Here is a 19,278-nt window from a genome sequence, read left to right as displayed (position 1 = left end):
TATTGGTATGGCTAGGACTTCCAATACTATGTTGAATAAAAGTGGTGAGAGTGGAAGTGCTTGTCTTGTTCCAGATTTTAGCAAGAAGGCTTCCAGCTTTTCTCTATTGATTGTTATATTGACTGTGGGTTTGTCATAAATGGCTTTGATTATGTAATGTTCCCTCTATATATAGTTTGGTAAGAGTTTTTATCATGAATATATGTTGGATTATGTCAAATGATTTTTCTGCATCTATTGATATAATCATTTGTTTTTTGACTTTTCTTTGGTTAATGTGGTTTATGATGTTGATGGATTTGCATATGTTGAACCATCTTTGTGCACCTGGGATTAATCCCACTTTGTCGTGGTGTAGGATCTTTTACATATGTTGTTGGATTTGATTAGATAAAATTTTATTGAGAATTTTTGCATCTATATTCATCATAGATATTAGCCTATAATTTTCTCTTTTGATATTATCTTTGTCTGGTTTTGGTATTGGGGTTATTGTGGCTTCATAGAATGTCTTTGGGAGTATTAATTTTTCAAATTTTGGAAAAGTTTAAGAACTATGGGTATAAGTTCTTCCTTTTATGTTTGGTCGAATTCACTCGTGATGCCATCTGGCCCTGGAATTTTGTTCACAGGGAGTGTTGTTATTACATATTCTGTTTCATTTCTAGTGTTTGGCCTCTTTCATTGATCTATTTCTTCTTGATTCAGTTTTGGTAGGCTCTTTTTCTCAAGAAAGTTGTCCATTTCTTCTCTATTGTCAATTTATTGGCATATTATTATTCATAGTATTCTCTTAGAATTTTTTTTTTTGTATTTCTCAAGTATCCATTGAGATTTCTCTTTTTTCATTTCTTATTTTGTTTGTTTGAGTTCTTTCTCTCTACTTCTTGGTGAGTCTGGCCAAAGGTTTGTCAATTTTGTTTACCTTATCAACAAACCATCTTTTGGTTTTATTGATTTTTTCTATTATTTTTGGAATGTCTGTTTTATTTATTTATTCTCTTATTTTAATGTTTTCCTTCCTTCTGCTGAATTTAGGGTTTTTTTTTTTTTTCTAATTATTTCAGTTGGTAGGTTAAGATGTGGATTTGAGATTTTTTTTCTTTTCTGAGGAAGGCCTGTAATCATTATGATCTTCCCTCTAAGAATTTCTTTTGTTGCATCACATAGATTTTGCATGGTTGTGTTTTCATTGTCATTTGCCTCAATGTATTTTTTAATTTCCATTTTGATATCCTTGTTGATCTATTTTTTTTGGAACATGTTTTTTAGTCTCTATGCAGTCAGTTTTTTTCTCATTTTTTTTTCCTGTGGTTGATTTCTAGTTTCATGCCATTGTGGTCAGAGAAGATGCTTGAAATAAATTTCATACTCATAAATATGTTGAGGTTCATTTTGTGCCCCCTATGTGGGCAATCCTTGAGAATGCTCCATGTGCACTTGAAAAGAATGTGTATCTGAGGTGTTTTTTGTAATGTCCTGAAAATATTGTCTATATTTCTATTGTGTCATTTAGGATCTCTGCCACCTTATTAATTTTCTGTCTAGAGGATCTGTCTGTTGATGTGAGAGGGGTAATAAATACTCTTACTATTATTGTATTCCCATCAATTTCTTCTTTTATGTGTGTTAGTATTTGTTGTATGTATTTGGGTCTTCTTATATTAGGGTAATATATATCGAGGAAAGTAGTATCCCTTTCTTGAATTTATCTTTTTATCAATAAATAGTGTCATTTGTCTTTATGGCCTTTGTAAAGTCTATTTTGTCTGATATGAGTATTGCAACTTCTGCTTTTCTGTCATTTCCATTTGCATTAAATACATTTTTTCATCCCCTCACTTTCAATTTATATGTGTCCTTTGCTTTAAGGTGAGTCTGTTGTAGGCAGCATATTGTACAGTCTTCTTTTTTTGTCCGGTCTGCCACTCTGTCTTTTGATTGAGCATTCAGTCCATTGCCATTTAAGGCAATTATTGATGTATATTTATTTATTGCCATGTTAAACCTTGTTTTCCAGTTGATTCTGTTTCTTCTTTGTTCCTTTCTTGTTTTGGTTGAATGAATTCCTTTTATTTTTTGCTTGTGTCTTTTTTATTAGTTTATTGGATGTAATGTTTGGTTTTGATTTGTGGTTTCCCTTTTTTTTTTCAAGTATGTTATCCCTTTCCTATATTTGCCTGTTTATCCTGATAGTCTTATAGGCACAAACATGTTCCTAAAATAATCTAGATTTTCTTACTTTCCTTCCCAATGGTTTTTATTTTAATATCCTTTTTTACATCTTCATATTTATTCTTTTGCTGTTCCTTGTGTTCATCATCACTTTTACAATAGTTTTTTTTTTTCCTTAGATTTGTGTACTGGCTTATTTAAGTGATTGCTTTCCAGTTATGATTTCTCCCATCCTATATCTTCTCACTTGTTTCCTATTTAGAAGAGACCTTCCAGTATTTCTTTCAGAATGGATTTAGTATTGCTGTGCACTTTTATCTTTTGTTTTTTGCAGAAATGCTTTATTTATTGTTCTATTTTAAATTATATTCTTTTGGATATTTTAGGCTGCAAAAATTTCCCTTTTAGAACTTTGAATATAACTTGCCCCCATCTTCTGGCCTGTAATGTTTCTGTAGAGAAATCAACTGGTAGCCTTATGAATGTTCCCTTATAATTAACTCTTTGTTTTTCTCTTACTGCCTTTAGAATCCCCTCCTTGTCTTTGAAACTTTTGCCATTTTTATTTTAATATCTCTTGGTGTGTTTCTGTTTGGGTCAGCTTGTTTGGTGCCCTCAGTATCTTAGCACCTGTTTCCATTAGATTTAGAAATATTTCAGTCAAAATTTCTTCAAATATATTTTCAATCCAGTTTTCTTTATTTTCACCTTCTGGAATCACTATTATGTATAGATTGGCCCACTCTATATTATCCCATAGATCTCATATTACTTTCATTTTTTTTTTTTTTTTGGTTTTCTCTCTGCTATTCTGATTCGGTGATTTCCATTATTCTATCTTCCATGTTGCTTACTCTTTCCTCCACATTATCCTTTTTGTTATTCAATGCCTTTAATTCAGATTGTGTCTCTGCAAAAAGAGTTTTCTAATTTTTCTTGGCTCCTCCTATATTTTATAGTTCATTTCTTAAGTAATCTGCAATAATGTTAATGTCTTCTTTTAATTCCTTCATGTTCACTCGTAATTTATTCAGAATTTTCATTCTTTCCTTTTTAAACTCATTGTCTATTAGATTGCAGAGGCCCCTTTCATTGTTTGCTCTTTCAGGGGAATTCTCCTATTCTTTTAATTGTCAATGTTTCCTGAGCATCTTTTTTTTTTTTTTTTTGCTTATATTTTTTTCTTTTACTTTGAGTTTAGGGAAGACAACTACTGTAGTCTTGGAGGGCTATTTGTAAGAGAGAGCTCTCCTGGGAAATTTCTGAGGGTGGGTTTGTTTGTTTATTTATTTATGGCTTGGGGGTTGATTTTGGTTTGAATTTTTGCTGTCCCTTTCCTCAGTGTTTGCATTTTCTAATCCCCTTAATAGGATGTGTGCCAGTGTAAGGCCTGTGATTTCTTTCAGGAAGATAAAGGCAATGAGTAGGCTAGTAGCTAGTGCCTGGTTGCTAGGCACTTGACAGTGTAGAGGATCTGTGGGAAGACAGTACAGGCTGCTTCTGTTTATAGGACCCTGAGAAGTGGCAGTGACCCTCAGAGAGGTGTTGATAATGCCAAGAAAATTTGGCAGTGACTACTGTAGGGTGTCTACAGTCCCAGGGGAGCTAAAGCAATGAGTGGTACTCAGTTGCTGTGCCCTCTTTTGGGGTAACCCCAGAGGTGACTGAGGCTATAAGTGGTTCCTGTTCATGGAGCCCTAGTGGTGGCAGGCCTTACCCATCTCTGGAGTCTGAGATGTTTTCAGTGGTTTTCCCCCTGCTTCCAGAGAGACTACACATGCATAGAGAAATATATTGCTATGGTGATGATGCCCCTCCTCCTGCCCTCCTCAACAATGGTACCTTGCTTCTCATGTGAGCCCTAGCCTTATCTTCTCCTTAAGCTGTGGTGCTCTGTTCCCCAGGCTGTGGTGAACAACTCCCTAGACTCTCAGACTGTCTCCATACAACTAACCCAAGTCCTATCCCTGAAACTGACCTCCAAAGCCTGAGTCCCAATCCCCCCCCACCAAGTGTCTGTTGTACTGTCTGAAGGATGTGGTACAGATAATCCATGCAGCTCGCTTTCTGCTTTGCTTTCCTCAGGTTGGCTACTGTGCTTTTTTCTGAGGCTTTGAGGTTACCCCTCCAGGACCATGGCCTCCAAAGGTGTGGGTTCCTTTCCTCTTTCACAGCTCCCTCTCAGGAACTCTCCCCATTCTTATTCCTTTTGTCCGTCCTCTCTCTTTATCTTTTTTCTTTTTTCCCTTGTGTTCTTTCCAGTTATGTGGAGGGTTTCATGCCCTTTTTGGCAATTTAAGGCCTTCTAACAACATTTAGTAGATGTTCTCTGCCAATAGTTCTACATATAGATGTTTCTTTTTGATGTGTTTTTAGCATAAGGTGACACTATGTCTTACTCCTTCTCCATCTTGATCCCACCCCTAAGACAGTGTTCTTTTTTTTTTTTTTTTTTTTTTTTTTTTTTGCCTTTTTGCCATTTCTAGGGCTGCTCCCAAGGCATATGGAGGTTCCCAGGCCAGGGGTCAAATTGGAGCTATAGCTGCCGGCCTGCACCAGAGCCACAGCAACACGGGATCCGAGCCACATCTGCAACCTACACCACATCTCACGGCAATGCTGGATCCTTATCCCACTGAGCAAGGCCAGGGATCAAACCCACAACCTCATAGTTCCTAGTCGGATTAGTTAACTACTGAGCCATGATGGGAACTCCCAGAGTTTTCTTTTAAACGACTTTCCCAGATTTTCATTTAATTGAGTAGCTGATGAGACTAGACCATTTATTCTGTAGGATGTCTCATATGTTGAATTTATCTGTTTGATTTCTCTTGTATTTTAGTATCTGTTACTCAGTGTGCTAAAGGAACAAATAAATCAATATCACCTGGGAAACTATTAGAAATTCAGAATATTGGGCCCAAGCCCAGAGTTACTGAATCATAACATGCATTTCCACAAGATCCTTAGGTTTTTTTGTATGTGTATGAAATTTTAGTAGCAGTGGTTACTATATTCCTTTATCCCTGTATTACTTTTACATTGGAAAATTAAATTTAATAACTGGATTACATTCAAGATCAACATGTTTGACCAAATGTTACATACGTTATGTTCTCTATGCCATAGTTCATCACAGTATGCATGGTACCTGGAAGCACATTATGTCTGATGTGTTTGATTTTTCCCGTCTTAATGAGGCTGTTTGTTCTGTTGATTCAGGTGGAGGTCACCTATTCCCTGCATTATAAAAACACATTTTTACCCTTATGACCAACAATTTGGAGACATTTTATGATCCTGTAAATATATGGTCCCTATTAGTGTTTCATCTATTTTATTTAGCATCCATTTATGATTGTAGATGAATTAATTATTATGGGAGCATGATAGACATTTTTATTCTGCTAATTTTTCTATATAAATTGTCTGGAATTATGCTGTAAGGAATAGCCCTTATAAACTAAGATTATTTGGCTATATTGAAAAAAATTACAAAGGAAGGGAAAGGTAATACCCAGTTTTTCTCCTTAAGTAAAAGCATAACTTGTTTTAGTGTTCTTACCTTTATTGCACTGTGCAGATACTATATTTTTTATAAATTGAAGATTAGTAGCAATACTTCATTGAGCAAATATATTAATGCAGTTTATGCAACAGCATTTATTCACTTCACTTCTGTGTCATATTCCAGTAATTCTCCCAATATTTCTAACTTTTTCATTATTATTAATTGTGCTATGGTAATCTGTGATTAGAGATCTTTGATATTTCTATTGCAAAAATACTAGGACTCACTGAAGGCTCATAATATTTTTAGCAATAAAGTATTTTTAAATTAAGGTATGAGCATTTCTTTAGATATTATTATGCACTTAATAGACTACTGTATGGTTTACATAACATAATGCATCATAAAACCAAAAAAATGTATAACTCACTTTAAATATTAATAATTAGAATGCCTTTATCCCCAAAAATTACTGGAGAAAGAAAGAATATCTTGAACTGGACAAATATAGTGAACAGATAATCTATCAAAGTGACATATTTATTTAAAGGCTTATGATATAAGAGAGTCTAGACCATAAATATTTTACTTTTACAGAAATAGTCCTTTTGTCTTAAATAATTGACACCCTTAGTGAAAAACTTGAAAGAGCATACCGAAAATGACTGAAAGAGGAAATAATCAGAAAAATCCATGACTGGACTTAACATATTTTCTTGGAAAAGAAAAGTGTCCTAAAAGCTTTATTTAAATATATCAGTGCATTTATATATCTACAAGCAAGATAATGGAGAAAATTATGGCCATGGAAATATTTAAAATTATATAAAATTTGTGGACTGGTGGTGTGGCAAAACCAGTGAAAACATCGTCAAACTTTCTGAATGACTCTTTTACTTTCCCTACAATAGTGTTTCAACCCTCTCATATACAGACAACTGAAAACATTTAGGTAATGATTAAAATGTTAATTTCATCATTGAACCATTTATAATTTTAATCTATCCCAGGTTGAAAGCCTAGGTACAGGAATGATGTCATCCCCTTGATTTCGGCTGGAACTGTTCAAAGCTAAATGACATCAGATGGAACTGTTCGAAGTTAAAAATGAACAAGTTTTCCCCAGGTTACTATTTACTAGTGCCTTATTATCACAAGCATATGCCTCAAGACTTTCATGAATCTGTAAATTTGTAAATATCCCAATGGTGCTTAACTCCCCCTATTGTATTAGATATTTTAATGAATTAGCTTACACCATGGAGGCTGTCATGTGCAAAATATGCAGTGTAGGCCAATAGGCTGAAGACACTGAGAAGAGTTGCATTTGGAGTACAGATATGATCTGTTAGTAGAATTCCTTCTTTCTCTGGAGATATCACAACTTTTCTATTAAGGATTTCAACTGATTAAATGAAACGTACTCACATTGTGGAGGGTAATCTGCTTTATTCAAATTCAACTTTTTTAAGTGTTAATATTATAAAAAAATTCATAGAAATTTCCAGAATAATATTTAATGAGAAATCTGGGTATCATGGCCTAGCCAAATTGACACATAAAATTTAGCATTATACTTCATATAACTAAATTTGTATAACTCAGTATTTTATATGAGCCAATAAGGCCGTCAATGATTTTATAAATAAATGAAAAATGTATTTATAAACCTATTAAATACTACTTACTACCAAAATTTACTCAAGATACTACACCATTCCTAGTGTGGCATTCCATACACTTAACTGAACTATCAGTTTTATCCCTCCAGTGGAATTACCATATATATTACTTTTCTATGCTATATAGAGAATTTGCAAAAGTTTAGCCCCTTAAAACAACACAACATACTCTGAAAGTATCTGTGGGACAGAAGACTGAGCATAATGGCTAAGTCTTCTGTTCAGGGTCTTGCAAGTGTTTCAATCAAGGTGTTAGCTTGGCTTCATTCTCATCTGGGGACTTGACTCAGGAAAATGGTTCTTCCAAGTTTATTTAGTTGTTGGTAGTGTTTATTTCATTTTGTCTATATGATGGAGGACCTCATATTTTTCTGGCCATCATATAGAAGGTTAACATCAGGCTCTATAGGTTGACCACATTCCCTAGAGACGACCCAGAGTTGCTTGTCATGTAGGCTTCACCAAAATAGATGCTCCAGTCATCAAGTCAGAAATTTTTCTTTCTTTCTTTCTTTCTTTCTTTCTTTCTTTCTTTCTTTCTTTCTTTCTTTCTTTCTTTCTTTTCTTTTCTTTTTAGGGCATACACCTGCAGCGTATGCAATTTCCCTGGCTGAATTGGAGTTACAGCTGCTGGCTTATGCCACAGCCACAGCAATGTGGGATCCAAGTCATGTCTGCAATCTACACCACAGCTCATGGAAATTCTAGATCCTTAACCCACTGAGCAAGGCTAGGGATTGAACCTGCATCCTCAGGGATACTAGTCTGGTTCATTACCATTGAGCCATAGCAGGAACTACAGAAAAGAGAATTTCTGGTTCTAGTTTGCTAGGACAGTTATCTATAAGGTAACTAATTATGCAGGTGAAATTTCATTACCTTAGCCACATAAAGTAACTCAATCAAGGGTTACTTTATGGTAGCAACTCATCTTATCATCTTTGTCAAATTCTATTGGTTAGAGACATGTCACAAGTACCAGGGTATGTCACAGTACCTGGGTATTAAAAGCAAATGGTGAATAAATATAGGTGCTAAATGTGGATGCTGAAGGTTACTAAGGCCCACTCAATACTTAATTTCTGCATTCACTTTTCATAATTCAAATTGACTTATGAAACAATTCAAATGATTGTTAAACAATTATTTAACAATTCAAATCAAACAATTTAACAATTCAAATTTAAACCTCAGAAAAATCACACATGGTTTTATTTTAGAATATTTCACTCATGCTCAGATTATTTCATAAATGGTAAATGTGTGATTTCTAAAGATGCACTATATTTTAATCCAGGTAATATAAACTCAACTATCTAAAACATAAGATAACATAAATGGGTGAAAGCTGATAAGGGACTATGACAATCTAGACAAATCATGTACCATTGAAGGAGTAGCCACTATTCAACAGAAGAGATTGTTGCTATAATGGGGAATGGAAATTACCATTAGCAATTCTTCATTTTTTAAAAGAAACATTTTATAGTAAAGCTCCGGATTTTTAATAAAATTTTTTAATTGTTTCAAAAATATTTCAATACACATCTGGCTTAGATTTTGCTCAGTGACTTATTAACTGAAAGTGATCTGGAATAAAAACTATGTCTAAATAAGAATCTTGCTAAGTTCTCTCTTTGAAATGAAAAAAATATAAAAATATTTGAATGTAAAAAGAATAGATGTAAGTGGCAGAAGTTAGAAATTTCAGTATCATAATTTTCAAAGTTACAACACAAAACATGTTTAAACTTATATACTCTACTTCCTTTTATTTTGGTAAAATTTTGTTCCTCTAAAAGATCATCCTGAGTATTTTTAATTCTCATAAGAGATCACAGAGTTGGAAAAATGTGGATATTGTATGTGATTACTAGATTATCCTAGGCATTGAAATTATTTCAAAAATAATTTTGCATACTAATCACTGATATTTACTATGTAATGTATTTTTTTCCTTGGAGACAACAGAAAACCTAAGGTAGGGTAAGGAAGGAAATAAAGCATAGGTAGTAGTAGTAGCATAGATTTTTCAAAATAAGTGTATCAGATTATATAAAATTTCACTAAAATTCAAGTCAAATAGGCCACCAATTTAATCTCCCCCATTTTATCCCTACTCTACATTTAATTGAAAATCAGGATTTTAGCCCTAAGAAGTATGCAAAGTGCTATCCTAAAAAAGAGCTATCTAATTGCTATTGTTATATATTTGAGCATTTCTTTAAAAGGAAAAAATGGCTTACTATATCCTAGGACAAAAACATAATTAAAACAATACTCAGAGCACTTACCTAAGCATAATATGAGAACATATAAATATGTATTGATAGAGCAGGGAATTGCAACATGCATGTTGATACCAAAGTTTAGTATACCATGATGGAAAATGTACCTTAAGAAAATATTTTAAAGTTTTAAATTTAAAAGTGCAGTATTTCAGAACATAATAATGAAAAAGAGTAATACTTTCATACTTAAATTAGACATTTTTCCCAAGATAATCTTTTGAATAATTATTGTATTATATAATCACAACATTGAGGTTATTGAGGAAAAATGAAAATGTGTTTTTCTAAATTCAGTTTAATCTAAATAAGAATAAAGCCATTAATGTTAATATAATATCCAAATACAAATTTACTAGGAGTAAAATTGTTAATGGATAAATAAGTAGAAATATATTCTCTAAAATTTGTCATCAATTAAAGTATGCCTAGTGTTTTTTATTTTCATTTTACTGTGGGAATTATAATTTCCCGAAGATTTTTATAGTGAACTCTATTTATTTCTCTAATAAAAAAAGTTGCCAGATTGTCTTCAGTCTAATTATTACATTTAATGCAGAGATAGATGAAAACTTCTTAAAAACACAAAATATTTCAGCATTTGCATGTAAATTTTAATTAAGCAGTATGAATAGCTAATGTATTTTCTTAAACTGTGGACACATAAAAGGTATATCATGAATTATAAATTTGGAGTGTTCACTTTTTTATAATTAAATACACCCCAAAAATGGCCTAGCCTGGGACATAATCTTCATTCCTCACATGTAGGAAGAATCATAACAAACAAGCAATTATACAGAGAAACTCCAAAAGCCCTCATGCTTCCTTCCCTGCCCAAGAGGTGAGGCTGCAGGCAAGTTCAACTAACAAGAGGGATTCAGGCATAATGGGCATAAATTGTCAGAAAGACCCTTTGTCCCTATGGATCTGATATCATCTCCCTCCATCTAAAGATACCAGGGCAGCTAGAGGGTACCATTAGTAGAACCTTCCATAGTATTGACAGGAAAACCTCCTTATCCCAAGGGGACTAGGACTCCTTTCTCTCACTGAGAGACACCCATCCAGTGGCCAGTCTATAGAAACCTTCTCTGTCCCTTTAGGCACCACCAGCAAGGATAAGTATGAGACTTAATGACATCAGAAAAACAGCAGAACAAAGTGAGCAGAACAAAGTAACACCACAAAGATTATGACAATTAAATTATTATTGGAACCACAGCCCAGAAAACCTTTCAGGAAATTAATGCTGAACATAGAGCGAAGAGCTGTAAAAATAAAAATTTAAATAGAGCCCAGAATTTCCTAACGTAGTATATCGACTTTCTAGGATACAATTAAAAATTGCTGATTACACCAAGAGCCAGGAAAATTATAACTTGAATGAGAAGAGACAACTAACTCTTCCCAGCTTCAATCATGTGTTGATGGGAATTTAAATTGGTACAACTACTATGGAAAGTAATATTGGAGTTCCTCAAAAAACTAAAAATGCAGCACCCATATAATCTATCAATCCTACTGCTAGATATACCAATGGAATCAAAATCTGAATCTCAAAGAGATATCAGGAGTCCCATGTTCTTTGCTGTATTATTCACAATAGCCAAGAAAATGAAGGGGCCTAAATGTCCATTGACAGATAAGTGGATACAGATAATATGATGTGTACATACAATGAGGTATTATTCAGCCTTAACAAATGAAGCAAATCCTGCTTATGTGACAACATGAGGAATCTTTACATTATGCTAAGTTAAATAAGCTAGACACTGAAGGACAAATACTGCATAATATAACCTATAAGAAGACTTTTAACCAGTCAGACTCATAGAGGCAGAGAGTAAAATGGTAGTCTCCAGAGAGGGAAACAGGGTGCTATCAGTCAAAGAGTACAAAGTGTAATTTATTTAGATGGATATGTCATGGAGTTATAGTATACAACATAGTGCTTGTAGTTAGCAATTCTATACTTACAATTCTGCTAAGAGGGTAGAACTTATACTAAGTATTCTTATCATCACCATCATAATCATCATAAAGATAGTGGGAACAAATTTGGGGAGGTAATGTGTATGTTTATGGCACAGGTTGTGGTTATGGTTTCATGGGTCATCTCCAAACTTATCAAGTCATAACATTAAATATGTACAATTTAAGGTATTTCAATTGAAATTCAATAAAGTGATTAAAAAATTTCTCCAAACCCAATGGTTTCATTCAGGGTTTCTACCAATCATTTAAAGAAGACTCCAAGAAAAAATTAACATCAATTTTACACAATTTCTCCCAGAAATAAAAGTGAAGGGGAACAATTTACTGTTGATTTTGAGGCTAATATTATCTTGACAACAAAAACAAAGAAACAATACAAAAAAACAAAACCACAGACCAAAATCTCTCATGAACTTATATCAAAAATCCCAAACAAAATATTAGAAAGCCTGATTCAAAATATATAAAAAGTAATACACTCAAATACCAAGTGGTAGTTATTCCAGGTATGCATGGCTGGTTGAATGAATATAATGCATCATATAAACAGATTAAAGAAAAAATGTGATTTCATTAACAGAATAAGCATTTGAAAAAATCTATGAACTATTCAGATAAATATTCTTAGCAAATAGGAAGTAGAGAAAAACATCTTACTAAGGGCATCTACAAAAACCTACAACTAACACCATAATTAAAGCTGGTTCATTGATAAACACCTATGAAATTGATTAACTTTATGAAGACTGATGAAAAATAATAGAGAAGACACAAATCACCATTATTGTGAAGAAATGATACAATATTTTTCCCCTAAGACGGCAAACAAGCTAAGGAAAACTACTTTTTCCCCTCCTTTAACATGATACTGGAAATTCTAACCAGAATAATAAGGCAAGGAAAATAAAGGCACACTATTTGGTAAGCAAAGGTTAAAATATCCATTTTTGCAAATGGCATAATTATCTACATAGACAATTTCAAGTAATGTATAGAAATCTCCTAGTATTATTATGTAAGTTCAGCAAGAAGGGAGGTGAAAATAAAAGCACAAAAAGCAATTATATTCCTAAATACTAATAATGAAAATGTAGAAACAAAATTTTAAAACCAAATAGCATTTATAAAGTTAGGTATGCTACTAAAAAATAACCTATGCAGGATCTATATGCTGAAAACTATCAAATGGTAATAAAAGATTTCAAAGGATAGGTAAATGAATAGACTTACTATGTTCACAAAGTGAAAGAATCAACATAGTAAAGATGAGAGTTATCCACAATATATTGGAAGTTCAATGCAATAAAGTTTTCGGTTTTGTTTTGTTCTTTTTTTAGAGTCCAGGGTTAGTGCAGTAAATAGAACATTACAAATAACATATCTGTATGTTAAAATTGGAGACATAAACATTTTGGCTACCCCCCAAAAGAAAATATCCCAAGGAAAATAAGTAGATTTCAAAAATAACTAAACTTACATATAGATAAAAGGATACCATGGGGAAGAACCAATAAAACTTAAATGCAGTAGAGTAAAATCAACAGAAGCACCATATATTAAAATGATAAGGAGTTCCTGTTGTATCTCAATGTTAATGAACCTGACTGGTATCCATGAGGTTGTGGGTTTGATACCTGGCCCCATTCAGTGGGTTAAGGATCTGGCTTTGCCATGAGCTGGGGTGTAAGTCTCAAACATGGCTCAGATCTGGTGTTACTGTAGCTGTGGCATAGGCTGGCAACTTCAGCTCCAGCTCCAACTTGACCTCTAGCCTGGGAACTTCCATGGGCTGCAGGTGCAATCCCAAAAAATAATAAAATAAAATAAAATAATAAAATAATCATGAAGCTCCCATCATGGCGCAGTGGTTAATGAATCCAACTAGGAACCATGAGGTTGCAGGTTCAATCCCTGGCCTCGCTCAGTGGGTTAAGGATCTGGCATTGCTGTGAGCTGTGGTGTAGGTTGCAGACATGGCTCAGATCTGGCATTGCTATGGCTCTCTTGTAGGCCAGCGGCTACAGCTCCAATTAGACCCCTAGCCTAGGAACCTCCATATGCCTGGAGTGCGGCCCTAGAAATGACAAAAAGACAAAAAAAAAGACACAAATGTAAACTGTTAACCATCAAGTTACTTAAAATATTCAAAAACAAGTTAGAAAATATGTGCAGGATACAAGAAATAGTAAAAAAAAAAAAGAGTAGAACTATTTTGAGGTAATATCAAAATAGAGGATTAGGAGGATTCAATGCTCCTCTCCCCTATGAAAACAATAAATAAGCAAATAAAAACTGACAAAAATAGTCCAGAGAAAGCTCTGGGCTATAATGAAGAAGCAATACAAACAATGCGAAGCTCAACCACTGAGGATGTCTGCATAGAAAATAGGTATTAGTGATATAGAAAAAAGGGAACCTATATACTGTTGGTGTGAATGTCAATTGGTATATCCATTATGAAAAACAGCATGACAGTTACTTAAATATTAAAAATAGAACTACCACAAATTCAACAATCCCACTTGAGTATATATATATATATATGTATATATATATGAATATATATATATATGTATATATATATGAATATATATATATGTATATATATATGAATATATATATATATGAAAGAATTGAAATAAATATCTCAGATATCTGTACACCTATGTTCAAGAAACATTATTCATAATACTCAAGACATGGAAGTGACACAAAGGTTTTTTGATGGATGAATGGAGAAAGGGAATGTGATATAGCTAGAGAGATAGATATGATTATATTACATATATCTAGAGATATTATACATATGTAAAATACTATTCACCCAAAATAAATACGGAAATATTGCCATTTGCAAGAGTAGGGATGAAAATAGAGGACATTATGCTAGGTAAGATAAGGCAGGCAGAGCCTGGCAAGTACTTAATATCACATATTTGGAATCTACAAAAAAAGATTTATTTTAGAGAAACAGAGAACAGAATGGTGGCTGTAATTTGGGAGATGTGGTGATATAGGACAAAAGGTACAGATTTTAATTTATAAGAACAAAGTCTGAGGGTCTAATGTGCTGCATGATAGCTATGATTAACGATATGGTATTGTATACTTTAAAGTTGCTAAAAGTAAAACTTAAGCATTCCAACCATACACAAAATGAGTTGACTATATGAGATGATATATTATCTTGATCTTAGTAAGCATTTTACAATGTATATGTGTAGCGAATCATTACATTATACTTTTTTTTATATTTCTTTATTTTCCCACTGTACAGCAAGGGGGTCAGGTTATCCTTACATGTATACATTACAATTACATTTTTCCCCCACCCTTTGTTCTGTTGCAACATGAGTATCTAGACAAAGTTCTCAATGCTATTCAGCAGGATCTCCTTGTAAATCTATTCTAAGTTGTGTCTGATAAGCCCAAGCTCCCGATCCCTCCCACTCCCTCCCCCTCCCATCAGGCAGCCACAAGTCTCTTCTCCAAATCCATGATTTTCTTTTCTGAGGAGATGTTCGTTTGTGCTGGATATTAGATTCCAGTTATAAATGATAACATATGGTATTTGTCTTTGTCTTTCTGGCTCATTTCACTCAGGATGAGAGTCTCTAGTTCCATCCATGTTGCTACAAATGAAATTATGTCATTCTTTTCTATGGCTGAGTAGTATTCCATTGTGTATATATACCACCTCTTCCGATTCCAATCATCTGTCGATGGACATTTGGGTTGTTTCCATGTCCTGGCTATTGTGAATACGGCTGCCATGAACATGTGCGTGCATGTGTCTCTTTTAAGTAGAGTTTTGTCCGGATAGATGCCCAAGAGTGGGATTGTGGGGTCATATGGAAGTTCTATGTATAGATTTCTAAAGTATCTCCAAATGGTTCTCCATGGAGGCTGTACCAGTTGACATTCCCACCAACAGTGCAGGAGGGTTCCCTTTTCTCCACAGCCCCTCCAGCACTTGTTATTTGTGGATTTATGAATGATGGCCATTCTGACTGGTGTGAGGTGGTATCTCATGGTAGTTTTGATTGGAATTTCTCTTATAATCAACGATGTTGAGCATTTTTTCATGTGTTTGCTGGCCATCTGTATATCTTCCTTGGAGAAATGTCTATTCAGGTCTTTTGCCCATTTTTCCATTGATTGATTGGCTTTTTTGCTGTTGGGTTGTATAAGTTGCTTATATATTCTAGAGATTAAGCCCTTGTCAGTTGCATCATTTGAAACTATTTTCTCCCATTCTGAAAGTTGTCTTTTTGTTTTCTTTTTGGTTTCCTTTGCTGTGCAAAAGCTTTTCAGTTTGATGAGGTCCCATGGGTTTATTTTTGCTCTAATTGCTATTGCTTTGGGAGACTGACCTGAGAAAATATTCATGATGTTCATGTCAGAGTGTGTTTTGCATATGTTTTCTTCTAGGAGTTTGATGGTGTCCTGTCGTATATTTAAGTCTTTCAGCCATTTGGAGTTTATTTTTGTGCATGGTGTGAGGGTGTGTTCTAGTTTCATTGCTTTGCATGCAGCTGTCCAGTTTCCCCAGCAATGCTTGCTGAATAGACTTTCTTTTTCCCATTTTATGTTCTTGCCTCCCTTGTCAAAGATTAATTGACCATAGGTGTCAGGGTTTATTTCCGGGTTCTCTATTCAGTTCCATTGGTCTGTCTGTCTGTTTTGATACCAGTACCACACTGTTTTGATGACTGTGGCTTTGTAGTATTTCTTAAAGTCTGGGAGAGTGATGCCTCCTGCTTGGTTTTTATTTCTCAGGATTGCTTTGGCGACTCTAGGTCTTTTGTGGTTCTATATAAATGTTTGGATTGTTTGTTCTAGTTCTGTGAAAAATGTCATGGGTAATTTGATAGGGATTGCATTGAATCTGTAGATTGCTTTGGGTAGTATAGCCATTTTTACAATATTGATTTTCCCAATCCAGGAACATGGAATATCTTTCCATTTCTATACATCTTCTTTGATTTCTTTGATTAACATTTTATAGTTCTCGGCATATAGGTCCTTTATGTCCTTGGTCAGGTGTATTCTGAGGTATTTGATTTTGTGAGGTGCAATTTTAAAAGGTATCATATTTTTGTATTCCTTTTCTAATGTTTCATTGCTGGTATACAGAAATGCAACTGACTTCTGAATGTAAATCTTATATCCTGCTACTTTGCTGAATTTATTAATCAGTTCAAGTAGTTTTGGGGTTGAGTCCTTAGGGTTTTCTATGTATAGTATCATGTCATCTGCATACAGTGACAGTTTGATCTCTTCTCTTCCTATATGGATGCCTTTTATTTCTTTTGTTTGTCTAATTGCTGTGGCTAGGACTTCCAAAACTATGTTGAAGAGCAGTGGTGAGAGTGGGCATCCCTGTCTTGTTCCAGATTTGAGTGAGAAGGCTTTCAGTTTTTCCCCATTGAGGATTATATTTGTTGTGGGTTTATCATAAATGGCTTTGATTATATTCAGGAATGTTCCCTCTATACCCACTTTGGCAAGGGTCTTGATCATGAATGGATGTTGAACTTTATCAAATGCTTTTTCTGCGTCTATTGAGATGATCATATGATTTTTGACCTTTTTTTTGTTAATGTGGTGTATGATGCTGATTGATTTGCGTATGTTGAACCATCCTTGTGAACCTGGGATGAACCCAACCTGGTCATGGTGTATGATTTTTTTGGTATGTTGTTGGATTCGGTTGGCTAAGATTTTGTTGAGAATTTTTGCATCTATATTCATCAATGCTATGGGCCGATAGTTTTCTTTTTTGGTGGTATCTCTGCCTGGTTTTGGAAAGAGGGTGATGGTGGCATCATAGAATGTCTTTGGGAGTATTCCTTCTTCTTCAACCTTTTGAAAGAGTTTAAGGAGGATGGGCACCAATTCCTCTTTATATGTTTGATAGAATTCACCTGTGAAGCCATCTGGTCCTGGACTTTTATTTGTAAGGAGTGATTTTATGACCTCTTCAATTTCATTTCTAGTGATGGATCTGTTCAGTTGGTCTGTTTCTACCTGATTCAGTTTTGGCAGGCTGTAAGATTCTAGAAAATTGTCCATTTCTTCCAGATTGTCAAACTTGTTGCCGTATAGTTGTTCATAGTATTCTCTTATGATTTTTAGTGTTTCTGCTGTATCCGTTGTGATTCCTCCTTTTTCATTTCTAATTTTGGTTATTTGGGTTCTTTCTCTCCTCTTTTTAGTGAGTCTGGCCAGGGGTTTGTCAATTTTGTTCACCTTTTCAAAGAACCAGCTCTTGGTTTTATTAATTTTCTCTATTGTTTTTTGAGTCTCTATTTTATTGATTTCTTCTTTGATCTCTATCATTTCCTTCCTTCTGCTGACTTTAGGTCTTTTTTGTTCTTCTTTTGCTAATTCGTTTAGGTGGAGGGTTAAGTTGTCCATTTGGGATCTTTCTTCTTTTTTGAGAAAGGCCTGTATTGCTATAAATTTCCCTCTGAGCACTGCTTTCGCAGCATCCCATAGGTTTTGAGAGGTTGTGTCTTCATTATCATTTGTTTCAAGGTAGTTTTTAATTTCCTTCTTGATTTCCTCATTGACCCATTGGTTTTTTAGTAGCATGTTGTTGAGTCTCCATGGAGTAGGTTTTTTCTCTTTGCTTTTCCCATGGTTGATTTCTAATTTCATGGCATTGTGGTCAGAGAAGATACTTGAGAATATTTCTATGCTCCTAAATTTGTTGAGGTTAGCTTTGTGTTCCAATATGTGGTCAATTCTTGAGAATGTCCCATGAGCATTTGAGAAGAATGTGTATTCTGATTGTTTTGGATGTAGTGTCCTGAAGATATCAATTAAGTCTAACTTTTCTATTGTTTCCTTTAGGATCTCTGTTGCTTTATTGGTTTTCTGTCTAGAGGATCTGTCCATTGATGTGAGGGGGGTATTAAGGTCTCCTACTATGATTGTATTCTCATCAATATATCCCTTTATGTCTGTTAATATTTGTTGTATGTATCTGGGTGCTCCTATATTTGGGGCATATATGTTGATGATAGTAACATCCTCTCCTTGGATGGGTCCCTTAATCATTAAATAGTGTCCTTCTTTGTCTTTCTTTATGTCTTTTGTTTTAAAGTCTATTTTGTCTGATATGAGCATTGCGACTCCTGCTTTTCTGTCATGTCTATTGGCGTGAAATACTTTTCCCCACCCTTTCACTTTCAATCTATATGTATCTTTTGTCCTATGGTTAGCTTCTTGTAGGCAGCATATTAAAGTTTTTAGCCTTTTTATCCACTCAAGCACTCTGTGTCTTTTGATTGGGGCATTCAGTCCATTGACGTTTAAGGTGATAATTGACATATGATTATTTATTGTCATTTGAACCTTGTGTTCCAGTTGACTCTATGGTTCTCTATTCTTCCTTTCTTTTTTTTTTTTTTTTTTTTTTTTTGGTTGGATGGTCTCCTGTTGTTATCTGCTTGAGTGTATTTTTTTTTCATTTTTTGCAAATGCAATATTTGGTTTTGACTTGTGGTTGCCCTGTTTTTTAAATATGCTAACCCCTTCCCATAATTGTGTGTTTCAGCCTGATGGTCCTGTGGTCCTGTAAGTTCAAACACTTCATTACTATATTAAAATTAAGAAG

The sequence above is a fragment of the Sus scrofa genome, chromosome X (genome assembly GCF_054392235.1).
Source record: "Sus scrofa isolate SSC_HxYL_T2T_F1_AM1 chromosome X, Sscrofa_HxYL_maternal_Yorkshire_Landrace_v2.0, whole genome shotgun sequence".
Lineage (NCBI taxonomy): Eukaryota > Metazoa > Chordata > Mammalia > Artiodactyla > Suidae > Sus > Sus scrofa.
This window is presented reverse-complemented; position numbering follows the sequence as displayed.